General features: G+C 42.6%; 1 protein-coding gene across 2 annotated transcripts in view; it reads right to left on the reverse strand.

The window, feature by feature from the left end:
- Positions 1–416, reverse strand: part of KIAA0232 (KIAA0232 ortholog) — a 64,365-nt gene extending 63,949 nt beyond the window's left edge. For both annotated transcript variants that reach the window (XM_058025366.1, XM_058025365.1), the window contains exon 1: positions 264–416. The gene's annotated coding sequence lies outside the window, so the exon portion shown is untranslated. The remainder of the gene's footprint in view (positions 1–263) is intronic.
- Positions 417–9,996: the final 9,580 nt, after the last annotated feature.

The following is a 9,996-nucleotide window of genomic DNA, read 5'->3' on the forward strand; positions in this document are numbered from 1 at the left end:
CTCCTCTTCCCGGGCTGTTAGCGGAGCGGGCAGGGATGCGCGGGCCTTCCCGGCCGGGCCCCGAGCCGCCGGCCCGGCGCTCCCGGGGGTCCAGCCCGCCTGTCCCAACGCAGCGGTGGGAAAGAAGCGGGGGAGGGGAAGGGCGCCCGCTGCCGCCTCCCGGCTCCGTCCTCCCGTTCCACGGACAGGGCGGCTGCCACTCTCCCTCCCTCCCTTCATCCCTGCCCCTCCCTCTGCTCCCCGGGCCCGCGGCGGGCATTTACCTGCCGTGGTGGCGCAGAGCGGGGCCCTGGGGCCTCTGGCAGCCGGAGGAGGCAGCGGACTCCGTCCCGCTGCTGCCGTCCCCGAGTGAGGCGGGCGGGACGGAGCCGGGACCTGCCCCGGGAGGCGTTACGTAAACCGGCGGCGGCGGCGGTTCCAGCGCCACGGGGAGGGAAGGAGGGAGGGAGGGGGCCGGGCCGGCCGCTCCGTCACCCGGCAACGGGACTCAGCTCTCCGGCGGACCGCGCCGCCGGCTCCGCCCCGTATCCCTCCGCCCAGAGGGCCGTCCGGATCCCTGATCCCGATCCGTGGGGCTGAGCCGGGCGGGAGGGAAGGGGCTAGCGCCCATCGCGCCGGTGGGCAGGAGATGATGGGACCGGTCTGCTCTGCTCTGTGCCGTATTCATCCCTGTCTCTGTCGGCCGTAGCGCCCGGGCGCCAGCAAGCCGCCTTCATGTCGGGGCCGCGGCGCAGGAAGGGCGGGGGAGGAGGGGAAGTGTCCTTTGCCCTGGTTGTACAGCCTCCCGCCCGCCGGCAGAGCGCCGCGCTGCCCGCCGGTTGCCAGAGCAGGGAAGCGGCGGGCGAGGCGCTCGGGAGGCACCGGGCGAGCGCCGGGAGCGGTGCCGGGCCGCGGGGCCGCCGCTGAGGCGGCAGAGGCGGCGGCCGGAAGCTCCCGCGCCCCTCCGGAGGGCTGTGCCGCCGGGAGGGGAACACCCAGGCAGGGCCGGCGCAGGAATGCGGGGGAGGGAGCGGGGGATAATGATGGAGCGTAGCGGTGTTTGTCATGTGAGGTCCTTTTGAAACGCTGAGCGACTTCGAGAGCAAGGTTAGCAAATAAAAGTTTATTTTACTGCGCAATGAAAGCCCGTCTGGAAGGGAAGTCGTCTGTTGGGGGATTGTTGCCATTGAAAGTCGGGTTTAGTAGGTGAGCTCCTCGGGAGCCGCGGGGATTTTGTTCCAATTGATTAAATGCCAGTTTAATCACAACTGTTTACACAGCCGTGGAGTAATGAAAGGGCAACATTTTTAGCATAGTAGATGGGTGAAAATGGGCCACTGTAAGGCTGAAAATATGACAAGACACACCAAAGTACTCATTAAGCTTCTTAATTGGGAAAATAATGATGCCCTTTTCAGGTGTACACTACCACCCCACATTTCTCAAATACATGAACACATACGGGCCTGAGGAAAGTCAATATTATGTAAGACGTCAAAATAAGTCTTCTGTCTGTGTAATCCTGAGGTTTTCTTCCTTTTGTTCACTGCTCAACGTGTGGCTCCTAGAGTTCCAAAATGCAGTATGTCATCCATATTGGCTCATACTACTTCTTTTGTGCACAACATCTTCAGTCAATGGAACCAAGATTGCCTTTGAAAACATGATCCCCCAGTACCGGATGTGGTCCCATTTAGGCCTTTCAACAAGTTAAGTCTGTATATAAAATACCTCTCATAAGAAGCATGAATGCAAACACTGCCTCCCAGCCTATATACTCATTTCCTGATACAGAGCAACATTCTTCTTATTTTTGTTTTACCTAGGGTTTGCCAATTTTGAACATCCTTAGCACTTAATTTAGTCATAAATCTGACTTAGGCTAGCCAAAAGTTAGGTATGCAAGATTGTGTAGCTACATGAACTACCAGCACTCTCTTAAATGTCGCTGAGGCAGTAATTGATGTTGTATGAACAGTGCAGTTAATCAGTTACTTTCTCCAGACCTCGCAGGAGTATTTTGGGAGAAATCTAAAGAGAAAATAGTGCTTTAAACTGTGTGATAAAAGGACAGAATTGTTCTCTGAACTATTTAATTACCGTTCAAGTTATTTTCTTGTTATGAAAAGCTGAAACTGAAAAGCTTTGGGGAAAAATCCTGCTGACTGTTTTCTGCTGAGTCATTCCCTGGGTTTATCAGAAGCGTTTCACCACCCCTGTAACACAACTCGCGCCAATCGCAATCAAATCTCCTTTTGTTCAGGAGCTCACAATTTGAATTCCCCTTTTCAAGGTAGAATAAGATAAAATATGAGGCACCTGGGATCTGTCTGTAGTAACAATTGGCACCAATTTAAATCAATCTCCATGTAGTCCTCTGTACATATCCTCAATGTACTAGTAATGTGTATCATCCATACGAATCCATTCTATTTCACCCTTTCTGAACATTTTTTCTCTGAAGGTTTGTAGAAGGAACAGATGCTCAGAACATTGGTGTTCTCCTAATGGAGCAAATCAGAGCATGGAGGCCAATGACAGATTATTCTGAATATTCACGTAGTTGCCGTGTGACATTTCAAATTGACAGTTCTGGTTTTGTGGTCAGATCTCAGGGATCCCAACAGTGGAATTTTTTGTTTGTTTGTTGGTTTTTGTTGGGTTTTATTTTCCTAACAACCAACCCAGTTCTGGTCTCCATTTGGCAAGCATTTCAGAAACAGCTGGTACACGACCATATGCCGTGCTGGCACTGCTGTGAGCTTATTTCCCACTTGTCCTCCTGGTCAATCAGAGTAGCTCCATGTGCTGAAGGACAGCTGGTCCCTTGGCATGCAAAGCAGCTAATGAACTTTTCCTCCAAAAAGCTGTAGGGATAGAGCACGTGAGCTGCAATCAGCGGGTTTTGCTTTCTGAAGTGCTATCAAAGATGGAAGTTTTCTGTGGGAACCCTGTTTATTGCCTCTTTGTGACAACCTGCACCCTGAGAACAACTGTGTGGGTGTGCATGGTAGGTGACAGCACTTGTTTGGAAAATGGAGGCTAAATGATCTGTGTTGAAAAGAATGCTAAACCACAGCTGAGTGACTGATGGACTTTAGCTGTCAGCCTCAGCAAGTAGCACCATTTACCTGTAGCATCATGGTGATCCCTGCTAAAAAGGTCTCCAGTAAATTTCTAAAAATGTATCCATTTCATAATATATTATTTTTTCCTTGAAGTAACCTACTGAAAGAGGAATTGCACAGCAGTTCAGTATTACATAGCCGCAGCTTGTAAGCATTTTATTGTCAGCCATTCCTCTTACTTCCTTAAAATCAGTCAGTTTATAATATTCCCTAAAATTTCCTTGTAGGTGCAATAAAAATCCCCTGATTTTCCCTGAGCAGGGATGAAGTATCAGTTAGCTTTGAAAGTCATGATAACCAATCAGTGGATAATTCTCTTGTTCACAGTTCATAAAATGTTCATATGAAATGCTTGATAAAAACAATCTGCCCATTCAGCATTTTAGAAACAGCTACAGTACCATTCATGTGGGAATAAATGTAGTTCAAGAACTTAAAATACCATCTAAATGTGCAGGATATAAATATATATGTAAAGTCATAATGTGTTTTTAAAATCTAGAAAATGGATGGACATTAGTGTTAACTGAAACAGGGAATATCCAACAGACTCATGATGAGTTGTATTTGAAATCTTGATGCACAGATTCAAGACTATAATTATCTCTTTGAAACTACTTTTCTTAATTCCATGAAGGCTTGCCTAACTTTTTTACTTCTTTTCAGGATCCATTTCAGGTTTTGAGCAAAGATGTTCACACCTCCCAGAAGTAATAACTTGGTTCAAATGACACATTCAAAAGGCATTCCTCAGCACTAGATCAGGTTTCCGATTCCTTTTTACTGATCCCTCTTTCCTAATAATATCCCTGTGCTGTACCAAAAACCAAGCTGTACATACCCACAGAATCAGAGGACCACTCTGTTGTCAGCATCGAGGACCTCATCTACTGCAGTGAATGGAATGTGACATTAAATTTTAGTGGGGCTTTCATTAGGCCACAGTTCAACCCTTCTCCCTTCAGACTCCTCTCAAAGAGGTTTCAATATCTTTAACAGGAACACACTAGCGTGGTGAGCTTGGAAGATCTGAGTCACTTGAAAAATCAATTACATAATTCAAAGTAAATTTATTTTCTGTTTAATCCAACTTGATCACTATAACCTCAAAATGTATTTCTGTTTTCTTTGAACAGAAACTGCATGTAGGAAACTGTCACAGAAACTGCAGGTCAGGCAGTGCTGTTCTGTAACAAGTGTCTGGGCTTGGTGTTGGTATTTCTTTAGGACTCTACATTTTTAAAAATTATTTGGCTTCAGCGTTACTCTTACCCTTTTTCATCCTGCAGCACTAACAATTGAGAAACCCTAATAATACCTTGAGAAACCCTTGGACAGCCCAAAGTAATGCATGAACAGGACTGTCTCAGCATGGTGCTGTGTGCCTAAAACAGACCACCTGAGGTCTATTGTAAAAAGTACTCAGAGAAAATTATAAAGAACCATGATAATTGTCTGCAGCAGTTTGGACAAAAAGCCAAACAATACAAAAAGATTAGAAAAATGAAAACATTACACTACATGATGAATGTAAAGGTCCAAGTACCTAGATACAGCATTTGAAACCATACACCAAGGAATAGCTTTCACTTGTGGTGTAATGAAAGGAAGTACAGTGTTACAAAAATAAAACCATTTTCACAAGTGATGAAATACAAAGCAAGTATTACATGCGATTGCATTTTAAGGACAATTAGTCACCATTAAATATACCAGTGTCTCAAAATCTGATCGTTTTTTTGTAATGCATACGTGGAAGAATTTTATGTCATAATGAGGTATGAATTTAATTGCATTGCATTTGTTGCTACATCAGCTATTGTCAAGCTATTAAATTAATTACATGTTAAGTTTTAAACTAGATTAAACACATTATGACATCTGTTTTTTCCTATATACTACAGCCATTCCAGAATTACCATGTTGGAAATGTCTGAGGTTTTGGCAGCTCACTGTCTTACAAATAGTTCATGAATACAATTAAACATCCTTGAGTAGCCTGCAGCATCAGCATCCAATCCTTGTCTTGCTCATCAGAGATACGATATTGTTCTACACTATTTCCACCATTTCTTTTCTCCAGATACTGACCCTATTCTCAGTCAGAGAAAATGCTGACAGCAGAGTTGAATGCATTCTCATAGCTGATGATCTGACCACAGATTTTGGAATGAATGTACTACCGTCTTTATTAATGATCTATAAAAAATGAAGGGTGAAAGAAACACTTGAAATTCTATTGAGTTCTTAAAGCAATTGCACTGAAGGTATTATTCTTTTCCTTAGCATTTTCTTAACTAGATATTCTATTGCAGACCCTGGTAATAAAAGTAATCCTTTGTGTATTAATGGCTTATTATCCTGGCACTTTGACATTATGTTTTGACTGACCAAAAAGTTTTCTTATCTGATCCCGTTGTAAAAAACTGCAAAGCAAAAAGGTTGCATGTTTTCAGATGCTTAAATAAACCAAAAAAACCTCCTCAAACTTGGTTTGAAAGCTGAGACTTGAAAGTGAAGGAATCTGTATACACGACTTACAGACTGTGGTAAGATTATTATTGTTGTTCTTAATAATAAAAATGTTGGTATTTTTATTTGCGAGAACTTTTTTAATCTATGTGGAAGCAAACTGCAAAATGGCCATTGCTGCTTTCCGATAGAGCTGATAGGCTGGGAAGTGCTGCCATTAGAAATAAATAGCTCATTCTGTAGATCCCAAAGGACTGTTAAGTGGCTGATTAATACCAGTAGCCATTACAATGAGTTCATTTACAATAGGGGAAAAAGTCAGGTTTGGAAAAAGCATCATTTAAAAACGGGTATTGAATCCCAACCAAATATACTACTATTTTGATATTAAGGGGAAAAACATTGGCAGTACATGCAGAGCTCTAGTATCTGCATTTCCAAAGCTGCTCTAGGAAGAGATTTCTAGCTGCTGTGATTGACTGCAGGGCTGTCAGCCTGAAATAGAAACCATTTGAGCAGCACGAGAGAAGGAGAGGGTATTTTTCTGTCAAGAAGTAGCTAATATTTCAATATTCTCTAACTAGACTGATATGCTCTCAAAAGTATATTTCATGATATTTTGGCTTGTAATTCAAACTGAATTAGATTAGATGCTCATTTAAAGAGTTACTCATTGGAACTTGTTAATGGGAAGAAAACTACCTCACTTTCCAAGGCTGGTTTATGTGTTTATTTTAAAAAGGTGTTTTCTCTCAATAGAGTTATCGCTGTTGACATGAAAACTACTTGTTTTCTGGTTTCATTAGCATTTTTTTTGGTTAAAATAGGGTTGCCTTTTGAGTTTTATACTATTTCAATATCAACTGTGAAGAAACAAAAAGGCAGGCATAGCTTTAACTGGCTGAACAGAGATTGCTGTCTTGGTGTTAAAAGACAGCAATCTCAGTTAAAACCCCCACACATTTTGGCAGTTGAAGAGGTCATGAAACAAATGAACAAATGAACATTTAAATGCCTAATCCTAGCCAGCTTTTCCAGGTGTAGAGCATTCTTTTGTAGGGGTCATTTCCCCTGAGAAAGTTTTTTTTTTCTCTGAGGCTGACTGCAGGCCCTACTGTGTTCACATTACATAGGGAGGAGGCACTAAAGACCAAGCTAATCAAGCTATGCAGGGTGGTACAGCAGAGGAGAATATTAGGGGGCAGGATTGGGCCACAAGTACAGATCACAGATGGGAGCATAATCCTACAAGATGGATCATTTGAACATTATTTGTTAAAGGGGTAAAATGAATGCAGCCACATTAAATAAGAGAATAGTTTATTTCTCAGAATAAATATTTTCCTCTTAAATGTAAATGTCAGTATTCATGGCATTGAATAAGAATTGATAGCCAAAGGCATTGCTTTCTAGCTTATTGCAATGTTTTGATTTTATAGATTTTTATTCCTGGGAGCATACTTTCATAGATGCATGTTCTTCTGTACAATGAACAGTATTTGACTTTGAACTTTTCCAGGTAGGAAATCATATCCTTAAGAAGCCAGGTGAAAATTCCATGCTTCACTCTGGTGCATAAAAGTGATTCCTGTATTTGGAATTGAAGTATTGCCGTGGCAAAAAATATTATGACAACATTTCTTCCATAGTCAATGGAAAACTATAAGGCCCTGTAAAAAGGAATTCAGGGCACCTGTGTGAGGCACCAGCTCCTCTGCTCTGACTGCCTACATCTGCCAGCTGATCCAGCACTCCCACATGCTGAAACAGAGCACTGCTTAGAGCTCATCAGTGCAAAACATTTTTGAAAATCATCTAAAGAGTCAGCAGGTTTGGCTTTGCCAGAGCAAACTTTTGACACCAAGACATTTTTACAAGTAGGAGCCATGAGAGGCTCCCACTGTCACATCCGCATGACTGTTCTCTCTTCCCACTCCTTGAAGCCAGTGTGGCTCCATCCAGGTTTCCTGTCAGAGATGGTTCTTGGCTTGTGCAACCTCCTGGTGATGCTGGGCAGCTGTGCTGACAGTTAGGTACTATGTCGTCCTGTAGGTACCTGTAGTTTTGGGAATTTATCCTGGAAGACAGAAATGTTTTTTCCAGGTCTAGGACCTTTTCAGTCTTGAGTGAGTTGAACCCACCAAGTCTGATTTTCCCAAGGAATGAGCAAATGGTAGCATGCCCAAGGCTACAGCTACTCTCCATCCCTCTTGTTGCAGCTAGGTTATTGTTCAGACAGGAAAGACAGAAGCAAGAAAAATATAAAACCAGACCTAAACTCCCTTTATCTTGTTGCTGAAGATCCTCTTTTGAAATGACAAGCCTAAAAGTCTTGGGATTCAAACTCTGTTTCCATTTATATGTATGCAGTTTACCCAGTTTTGCAGTGCAAACTGTGAATACTGTGTCTATCTCATGAGTGAGTTACTGAGAGCTGAAAGGAGGGAGATATGAACCTCATCCCAAGGTATTCTCTACACTACTGCTTAGAGCAGTCTTCTGGAAGAGCTCACTCCACGTGCAGGATAAGAGTGCTAATGTCAGCTGGGAGTACTAAATGGAATTTGGGCTAAATTCAGAGCTACTCATGGATGTTAGGTGTGGGAATGGCCTCTCTGGGGATGAACTTAGGCATTTCTTTCTCAATTACAACTTTAAGAGTTCAGTTTGGGATACTTTTAAGTATCTGGGGGGGGTGGGCTCTATATAGAAAATTTTGAAGTCCAATATGGAGACTTAGTATTTTAAGCTCTTCCATGGATATTAGGTGATCTGGATAGCTCTCTTGGATTTTAGACACTGTGCAGACTGGAGCTATTACAAAACTAGCAGGAAGACCAAGGAGCAGAAATAGGCTCTTATAACTGAAACATGTTTTTTGCCCTCTCATCTTCAAGACATGCACATTTGGAAAAGTAAAGAAGGCAGATTCCCTGCTTACAATCACCTAATTTTAAACAAGGGAGTAAATTTGTGTAGGTTGGATTCAACTCCTTAAGATATTTGATACATTTTTTGTATGTCTGTGTAGTTTTCCTTCTGTGACTGAAATTATCCATCTATATGATACTATAGTCCATGTTCCTTGTTTCATAGATTCACCACCAACTGCCTGGTAATGTGTCAGTGAAAGTGAAGCATTCAGCTGCAACTTTTCTAATGTAGCAGTGAAAGTGAGGTATTCAGCTGCAATTTCTTTTCAGCAAACTCCTTAACTGACTTTTCTAGACAGTCACTGCTTGTCATTATTTGTGACAAGGGAGTTTTGAAAACTGTTCCGTGAGCTGTGGTAGAAAGTACTTCCAATGTACATGAAAAGTATCTCCTCATTTGTTTCACAAAGAAAATCCTAGCAATAGCTCAGCTGAAATTTAATAACTGCCTGGTTTTACTGCTGCTGTTGGTCTCATCCAAAGTCAATGGTAAGTGCTTACATTTTTCTGTGATTGGTCTCAAATTTGGAGTGTGTGATTGTTTGCATTAACTATTCTGCTTTGTACAGAATTATGTACAGTTATCATACAGTTATCGTACAGATGATAACAAGATTTAGTAATTCTTTTTTTTAACTATAGATGCAGAGAACATTTTAATTGCTTACCACCCCATTTTAGATGTTCACTCGAGTCATGTCTCACTGGGGGCAGGTAGGTTTTGAGTTTATGCAGTTGTATGTTAAATCAACATTCTTCTTTGCTTGTGATTTAGGGAGATTTTTCTTTTAATTCCATAGTGATTAGATTCTCCAGTGCACTGCTCTTATTTTTCATGGTGGTGGATTTTGTAATGCCAGCTGAGATTATATTCCTTTGGCTCACCTGTCATTTGCATACCCATAAGGCACTGAAGGTGCCTGTTATTTTCAGCTAGCAAATAATCTTGTTCCCACTTAACTTGAAATACATTGTTCTTTGTACCCTAATTTTGGCTTTTACAGTCACTTGCTTAATTGCATTTGGATTACTCTGCACCATGTTTTAATACATTATATTTAAAATCTGCAAGATAAAACATCACCATAGATGCATAGATATGGTCACAATGGAAACATTATGGCAGCTGGAGAGGTTGACATGATTTACCACCTGTCAGGAGTATGTCATCCTTGGCACAGTGTGGTGCTGCTCTGCTGGTAAAGGCTCTGTCTTTCCACTGGCCCTACCAGGCTCTCAGGCTACCCAGGGCTGAATAGAAGGGTTCTACCAAAACATTTCTGCACTCACTGGAATGGTGGCAGAACACTCCACAGACAGGGTCACTGCAGCAGCAGCACCCCATTCTTAGAAGGTGTAAAGATTTATGAAGGCTCATGCTCCTGCTTCCTCCACTTTTGTAACCCTTGAGCTGCTGGACAAATATGTCAGTGTTTCCTTGCAAAGCAATAGCAAATCACTCCTTCATGTGGGAGCTGTAGGAG

This window comes from Melospiza georgiana, chromosome 5 (assembly GCF_028018845.1).
Source record: "Melospiza georgiana isolate bMelGeo1 chromosome 5, bMelGeo1.pri, whole genome shotgun sequence".
NCBI lineage: Eukaryota > Metazoa > Chordata > Aves > Passeriformes > Passerellidae > Melospiza > Melospiza georgiana.